We start from the raw sequence: 8,981 nt of genomic DNA, 5'->3' as shown, positions 1-8,981 counted from the left end.
CCTAAAAGTCCCAATAGTCCCTGAAGACCAACAATCACCCCAAGAACCCCAAAGAACCCAAGACCCCAAAGACCCCAAGCCCCCAAGACCTCTCAGACCCTGAAGATCCCAAAGACCCCCGAAGACCCTGAAGACCAAGAACCTGAAGACTCCAAAGACCCCAAAGACATCAAGACCCTGAAGACCCCAAGCCTCTGAAGACCCCCAAAGAACCCAAAAGACACCAACGACCCCAAAAGACCCCCAAAACCCCTGAAGACCACAAATACCCAGAAGACCCCCCAACGCCCCGAAGACCCCCAAGACCTTCAAGACCCAGAAATTACCAAACCCCCCACAAGTCCACGAAGATCCCCAAGACCTCCAAGACTCCGAAGACCCCAAATAGTCAAAAGACCGCCAAGACCCCAGAGATCTCAAAGACGCAAAAGACACCAACGACCCCAAAAGACCCCCAAAACCCCTGAAGACCACAAATACCCAGAAGAACCCCAAGACCCCGAAGACCCCCAAGACCCCCAAGACCTTCTAGACCCTGAAATGCCCAAGCCCCCCACAAGTCCACGAAGATCCCCAAGACCCCCAAGACTCCGAAGACCCCAAATATTCAAAAGACCGCCAAGACCCCAGAGATCTCAAAGACGCAAAAGCCACCAAAGACCCCAAAATACCCTGAAGACTCCGAGGACCTGAGAGACCCAAGGACACAAAAGTCCGCAAGTACCCAAAAGTCTCAAAAAGTCCCGAGGACCCAAAAGTCCAAAACAGTTCCTGAGGACCCAAAAGTCTTAAAAAGTCCCCGATTATGCAAAAGTCCCCAAGGACCTGAAAGTTCCTGAGGACCCAAAAGTCCCAAAAAGTCCCAAAGAACTCAAAGTCCCCAAGAACCCAAATGTCCCAAAAGTTCCTGAGGACTCAAGGATCCAAAAAGTCCCCCATTACCCAAAAGTCCTCAAAGTTCCCAAGGACCCAAAAGTTCCCGAGGACCCAAAGATCTCAAAAAGTCCCTGAGGACCCAAAGGTCCCAAAAGTTTCTGAGGACATAAAAGTCCCAAACGTCCCTGAAGACTCCCAATTACGCCAAGATCCCCAAAGAACCCAAGACTCCAAAAGACCTCCAAGCCTCCCAAGATCCTGAAGACCCCCAAATAACCCAAAAGACTGCAAAGACCCCTGTCAACCCCCAAAGCCCCTGAATACCCCCAAGACCCACATGACCCCAAAGACTCCAAAGACCCTGAAGACCCCAAGCCCCACCAACATCGCAAAGGCCCCAAGTCCCCCAAATAACCCAAGACTCTGAAGACTCCAAATATCCAAAAAAAACCACCAAGACCCCCAAGACTCCAAAGACCCAAAAGTCACCAAAGATCCCAAAAGACCCTGAAGACCCTGCAGATCCGATAGTCCCCAAGGACCCAAAAGTACCCGAGGACCCAAAAGTCCCTTAGGACCCAATGAGTCCCAAAGGCCACAAAAGTTCACAAAAAGTTCCTGAGGACCCAAAAGTTTTTAAAAGTCCCCGATTATCCCAAAAGTCACTGAGAACCCAAAAGTCCCAAAAATTCCCGAGGACCCAAAAGTCCCCAAGGACCTGAAAGTCCGCGAGGACCCAAAAGTCCCAAAAGTTCCCAAGGACACAAGGTCCCCTTGGACCCAAAGAGTCCCTGAGGACCCAAAAGTTCACAAAAAGTTCCTGTGGACCCAAATGTCCCTAAAATTCCTGATGACCCAAAGGTCCCCAAAGTCCCCAAAATTCCCAAAGGATCCAAAAAGTCTCTGAGGACCCCAACGTCCTAAAAATTCATGAGGACAAAGAATTTCCAAAAGTTCATGAGGAGCCAAAGGTCCCCAAAAGTCCCCAAGGACCCAAAGGTCACAAAACTCCCTGATGACCAAAAGCTCACAAAAGTCCCCAAGGACCCAAATGTCCCAAAAAATCCTGAGCATGCTAAAGTTCCAGAGGACCTAAAAGTCCCAAAAGTCTCTGAGGACCCAAAAGTCCCAAGCTCCCAAAAAGTCCCAAAAGTTCCTGAAGACCCAAAGGTCCCAAAAAGTCCTGAGGACCCAAAATTTCCCCAAAATTTGTGAGGACTCCATTGTCCCAAAAAATCGAAAATCCCAAAAGTTCCCAAGGACCAAAAAGTTTCAAAAGTTCCTGAGGAGCCAAAGGTCCTAAAAAGTCCCTGAGAACCTGAGTCCCAAAAGTTTGAGAGGACCCAAAGGTCACAGAAAGTCCCTGAGGACCCCAAAGTCCCCAAAAGTTCCAGAGGACTCAAAAGTCCCCAATAACCAAAAATACCCCTCAGACTGTAGATCCTCTCGACCCTTAAAAAGTTGACGACACCACAAAAAAAAATCCATGAGAATTCCCATGTTTAAAACGTACGCCATGTTAAAGCAGCTTAATATGTCCTTCTACCATGGCATGGCATTCATTCTAATTCCAAAATATATCACAAAAACAATGATACTATTGCAACAAAGCATATGTTAATTAACACAGATAATATTTTCCACAATAATATGAATAGATAGTAGTATCATATGGCAAGAATAATAACGAACATAAATAAGTCCCACATTGGCCCCAAACACATCTGGGCTTGGTGAAAGGCGAGCTAATGCTCAAGCAAGCACCGCAGGTGGGTATGCAACAAGGCTGTGAAGACCAATGAAAATTTGGTCCATCGGCCCAACTCGTAAATCAAAAGGTCAACAAAGGCCGGAATTTTGAAAATTGTCAGTTTTCAGCCGATTGACTTGAAATTTGAAGAGGATTTCACATTTTGTCATTGTATTCAACTCCCCAATATTTTTGAGATCAACTGCGGGCGAAACTTCTAAAATTGTTAATTTTCATCTGATTGATTTGAAATTTGAATAGGATTTTCATTTCAGCTCAATGAACTCTCTTGGTCATTGAGTGTGGAGCATACCATGTGGTAAAACAATGGGTTGTGGAAACTCCATGAATCAAGGAATGAAACAAAAATATGAACAGAATCAAGGTATGAAACCCCTCGTCGGCTGCATTTGCGCAGGATCAATAACGATAGGACCACATAGGGAACTGCCCTCCTGTATTAATTTTCCACCTGACCTGATCTGACCTTAATTCAACCACCAATTATTTTTGAGGTCAATATCAGCCAAAAGGTCAACATAGGTCGAATTTCTAAAAATCGTCAATTTTCATCTGACTTGAAATTAAAACAGGATTTACATATCAGGTCACTAAAGTCAACCACTAACTATTTTTGAGGTCAACTTCAGCCAAAAGGTCAACATTGGCCCAAGTTTGTAAAATTTTCAATTTTCATCCGACTGACTTCATATCAGCTCACTGAATTCAACCACTAACTATTTTGAGGTCAACATCGGCCATGAAGTCACCATAGGCCAACATTTATAAAATCGTCAATTTTCATCTGACTGACTTTTTCTGTCTTGGATCATTTGGCTGGACCTGGATGGTCTGAGGATGGTTTTTGGTTTTTGGATTTGAAAGTTTTTGGTTTGAAAGCAAAAACCTGGATGGTTTTTCTGAGGATCATTTGGCTGGACCTGGATGAGTATAAGGGTTGTGAAGTAACAGCTGACATCTGAATCCGATCGAGGTTCCTCCTGATGTCTCCATCTTTGCACTTTACTTATTCGGGTTCCTTCTTGGTCTTCCGTTTCATTGATATTTGAACAGGATTTTCAGATTAGCTCATTTAATTCAACCACCAATTATTTTTTGAGGTCAAAATCGGCCAAAAGGTGAACAAAGGCAAAAAGGTCAAAGGCGACCAATGCTTTGTCCCACCGTCACAAGCTGACCAGGTGTCCTGTATGTTACGGGATCAGCCCGTTTCATGCTTTCCTGGAACGCCGTTTGTGTTTGTGGTTGTGCCGTGTCATGTCCCACTGTGGACGTGTCCTTGCCTTGTCCCACCGCCGTGTTCCCGTCATGTCTCCGAAGTGTGGGATGGTGTTGGGTGTTATTTTGGTGATGGTTGATGGGAGATTGTGCAGGGGGGTGGTGTGATAGTGGTGGGTATTGTGGTATGATGGTTGATGGGGGTATTGAGGAGGGGGGAGTGGAGCACATCCAGTGAGATGAGGTTGGTTGCTGGCAAAGCCAACAATGGTGTTTGGATCACCACGCAAATTGTCCGTGTACATGTGCTGGGAGGCGAGTAGAGATGGTGTTAGTTTCGAGCGACAGCTGTTTCTTCCACTTAATCGTGCATATGGCATCCTCTCTCAATTGTGGTGGATAACCTCAAGATCAAGCCATCTCCGTGGTTTCATAACAGTGCTCTGTAACATGTTCCATGCACAAAAGTGAACATTTTGTAGATCCGAGCCACACTGTGGGATTGTGCTGGGCCAGGTCAGGTCAGATTAAATCTGTGATTGCTGCAGGTACCATGTAAACCTGAACTAACCTGTTTCATGATCGGGTTGTCAACGAATAAAACAACCATCCACCCCCCAGGTTTCCTGGTGAGCAGGGTATATGATATGGACACCCAGCAGGATTAAAAACAAAACATGTCAAAGGGTAGAGGAGCTCCTTGTCAGCCAATGGCCCTCCATATCTGGTGCCCAACTGTGTCAGCAGACATCCTCCTGCAGTTGGGTTACTTTTTTGAGGAGGTTGGTGGCAGGATTTGCACTCCAGTCACTGCAAAACCTTTCAGTCCACAAAAAAAGGAAAACCGTTGTGGGATTAAAAACAAAGGTTTTTCTTGTGTTTTGCGGAAATTGAAAACCCACTCCATGGGAGTACCTCCTGTGCAGCTGCAATCTGCAGGGCAGCTCACCGGATGCTGGGATTTGGGCAAAGCCTTTGGGACTCCCACTCTTTGATTATATAACAGGAAAACCATGGGGTAACCTTCCCGGGTCAGATTGCAGAAGTGTCTGTCGGGGTGGTGCTGAGATGTCATCCACCAGATGGCGGTATACTTGGGTTAACCTGAGGAAGTCCCGTGGCTGGAATGGATGGGTGGCTGGGTGGCTGGATTAACCTGGGTTTTGAATTAACCTGGGTGGCTGGAATGCCCTATCTCTAAGAGAGGATGATCACCTCTCCCTGTTATCGTCTGAGCTCAAGTGTTTGGACATCAGTATTGCAGCACTCTCTGAGGTTCGGAGACCAGAGAGTGGCGAGATCATGGCGGGTGGTTACACCTACTATTGGTGTGGTCGCTCTGATGGTTACCATGCCCAAGGAGTTGCTGCAGCTGTGTCCAATAAGCTGACTCCAATGATAATTGAGGTAACACCGGTCAACGAGCGTATTATGAGAATAAGGATTTGTCACTCCTTGGGTGTTGTTTCCCTGGTCTCTGTACACGCTCCGACTGAGGCGAGTGATCTCACCATGAAGGACGCATTCTATGCCACGCTCGAGTCTGTGGTTGATCATTGCCCCAGGTGAGATACTTTCTCGTCTTGGGGGATTTCAATGCATCGACTGGAACTGATAGGGATTGTTATGAGACCTGTGTTGGTCCCCATGGATCTGGAACTGTAATCCAGAATAACACGAAGTTCCTTGACTTTGCAAGAAGTCAAAGACTTTGGGTGGCCGGTTCATGGTTTCAGCACTCACAGGCTCATCGCTGGACTTGGTATTCCAACGCTGGCGGTGTGGCAAAGGAGATTGACCATGTGCTCGTTTATGGTCGCTGGAGGACGATTTGGAACTGAAGGGTCTACCGGAGTGCTGAATTCCTCAATAGCGACCACAGGCTTAAATCAGGGAGAATCGTCCTATCCCCGTCTCGCCTGGATGTTGGCAAGCTCAAGGATGAGAGGGTAGCTGCAGACTTTGCGAACAGGCTGAGTAGGGATTTGGGGGGTCGAGGTGCTTTGGGGAATCGCGAAGAGTTGTGGAGTGCCTTCAAGACTGCAGTTGTGGAGTGCCTTCGAGTGATGGGTGATTGCCAGGACTGCAACAACGACCGAGGGGTGATGCTGCTCTCAGTGCCGGGAAAGGACTTTGTTCAGCTAATACTTCATAGGGTTCGCCACCATCTACTTGAACACCAGCGTCCAGAGCAGTCAGGCTTTACACCAAAGATTTCAACGATTGACCGTATCCTTGCTCTTTGGGTCCTCACCGAATGCAGATGAGAGTTTTGGCAGGGGCTGCTTGCAGCCTATGTTGATCTCTACAAAGCATTTGATTCAGTGAATCGGGATGCACTCTGGAGAATTTTCGTCTTCGTGGGGTGGCACCAAAACTGATCGATCTGATGTCTGAACTATACTCTCGTACTGAGAGTGCTGTGAGATGTGGTGGTTCCATTTCCAACTTATTTCCAGTTAGCACTGGTCACTGGATTCGTCAGTGGTGTGTACTGGCCCCTACACTTGACAGCGCTTGCATGGACTGGATTCTGGGGAGGATGTTGCAGAGATCACGCTGCAGTGCATCATTTTGAAATGTCAAGATCTCTGACCTTGATTTCGCAGAGGATGCAGTCATGTTGCAGAGACTCTGAATATCCTTTTGGGGGCCCTTGAGGTGCTGAATGAGGAGTCGGAGCCGCTGGGATTATAGGTTTCCTGGGTCAAAACTAACATCCAGGCTTTCAATGACATCTTGGATGCTGCTATCTTGTCTGTACCTGTTTGTGGTGTGAATGTTGAGGTCTCGGAGGGATTCACTTACCTTGGCAGTGATGTTCGTGTCTCTGCTGGCTGTGAGCCAGAGGTCAACAGATGTCTGGGTCAGTTGTCTGGGCAGTCATGGATTTTTCTGCATCATGGGGTGTGGCACTGTCGGTACCTGTGTGAGAGGATGAATGTCCGAGTCTTCAGGTCCTTGGTGCTTCCAGTCTTGCTCTACGGTTGTGAGACTTGGAGTCTGACCAGGAATCTGAGATAGAGACTTAATTCCTTTGGAACCAGGTCTCTTTGGAGAATCCTTGGCTATCGCTGGTTGGACTTTGTGTCCAACGAGTGGTTTCTGAGAGAGACTTAAATGAGATTTGTTTCCTGCATAGTCTGTGAGCATCAGTTGCGGCTGTATGGACATGTGGCTCGTTTGCCTGACACTGATCCTGCTCACCAGATTCTCTCAGCGAGGTAGCCCCATGAATGGAGGAGGCCAATGGGCTGACCACGTACCTTGTGGTTGCAGCAGGTTGATCACCATCTCAAAGAGATGGGGATGGGCCAGGCATCTGCCTGGGGGATGGCCAGAGCGAGGCCCCTGTGGAAAAGTGGTGGAAAGTGGAAAGTGGACGAAGCGAGGTGCTGCTCCGGTGCATGCTCCCATACCTGATCTCACCAAGAGGATGATGTTGACGTCATCCGCCTCATCGGGATAACTTTGACCGCCAATGAGCTGAGGTGGGGAAACTGTAAACCCATTTCTGGAGATGGGACCTCGTTCCTGTCACTGGGAATGTAAGAATTCTCAATCATTGGAAGTCTTTCCCTTTTCCCATCTTGGACTTCCACTGTCAAGCCATTTGCACATTTTCCTTCTACCTTGACTCCATAAAAAGCTCAAATGGGTTATTTTTTTGTTGTTTTTCTGAATAAGCTGCACTCAGACAGATGATGACCCGGCTTGTCGTGATACCGACAATTTTTTGTGACTGGTCGTCACGGTTCCATCTTCATCGGTGTCGATGTTTCCAAGACGCAAAGCGGGAATTGAGACTTCTGTACGTTCTCTCCTTTTCTGTCATCCGAGAATTCTGCTGGCTAAATTCTCGGGAATAACTCGGGGTCATTTTGGAGTATGGCCTCAACCCTCAATAATTTGGTGCATTTGGTGAATGGTGGGTAGCTGCCATTTGTCATCTTGTATTTTGAGATGCACTTCCTGCAGTCATTGAGGATATGAAAAAGTAGCTTTTCAAGAATCAGGTGTAGAATGTGTGAGTCGTTGAAGACATTGAGGCCAGGTAAATAATCCGTTTGTGCAACTGTGTCTCTTCACCATATCCACAAATTCCAGAGGCCTGCAATTTTCATCCACTTTGATCTTAGAGGAACTATTGAGTTTCTCAATTACTTGAGTGGTAATCTTTGTAGTATTCACAAATCTCCATTCAAGCTCCTGCCAAGCTTCTTTGTAGGTGACTTCGGGATCGGAAATGTTGAGGTGTGAATCAGTCAATGAGCTGTCTTACTACGCCTTGGTGTATTTCGCAAGGAAGGTGAGTCGCTGCCTTGCAGGAGATTCCAGTAATCTTTAAGGTTATCATGACATCAAGATGAGGCAGGGGAGCTAGCCCAGAGGGGGGAGCAGTACTCCATCAAGCTGCAGATGAAAGTCTTGCAGGTGGATCGGAGTTCAGGTGTGTCAAGGAAGGACTTTAATTGACAAAGGATGCCCCTTTGGAGGTCAACTTTGAAATGTGGCTTGCTCAAGAAAGATCATAACTGATACGTCCGTAAGAGGATTGTTAAGAAAGTAGATAGGAGGGATTGCCAGAGGATCTTTTCGCGGAGAGATTGTGAAAGTGTGAGATTTGTCAGGATTGAGAGACGTATTCCAAACGTTTGAACAGCTTGTGATTTTTGTCAAGGTCTGAAGAAAGGGAAGAGGCTGCAGCCTGCCTGTCTGAAGGATGAGGGATGACACGTCAGAGGGTGGAGTCACCAGCAAATAGATAAAGACGATTTTCCAGAGAGTCGGACAGATCGTTGTTGAATATCAGGAATTGGACTGGGCCCAGAACACTACCTTGGGGCACTCCAGCCTTGACAGGTAGAGGAGATGAAAGGATTCAGTTGAGAGTCACAATTTGGCTTCGAGAGAGGAGGCGGTCACTAAGGCATGTGCTGATTTGGCACTGGATGCAACAGGCAGAGAGTTTGGAGAGCAAGGCAGGAGGCTAGACTGTATCAAAAGCACGAGATACAGGTAGTGGACAAAAAAAGATGGAAATGCCCTGGTAAATGAGTGAAACCAAGCAACGGCTTCCAACAGAGTTGCAACCCTTATGTCTACAAATAACATC

Source organism: Eptatretus burgeri, chromosome 1 (genome assembly GCF_056783735.1).
Source record: "Eptatretus burgeri isolate ZD-2024b chromosome 1, Ebu_testis_v1, whole genome shotgun sequence".
In the NCBI taxonomy this organism is placed as follows: domain Eukaryota; kingdom Metazoa; phylum Chordata; class Myxini; order Myxiniformes; family Myxinidae; genus Eptatretus; species Eptatretus burgeri.
Note: the sequence above shows the minus strand (reverse complement) of the source record.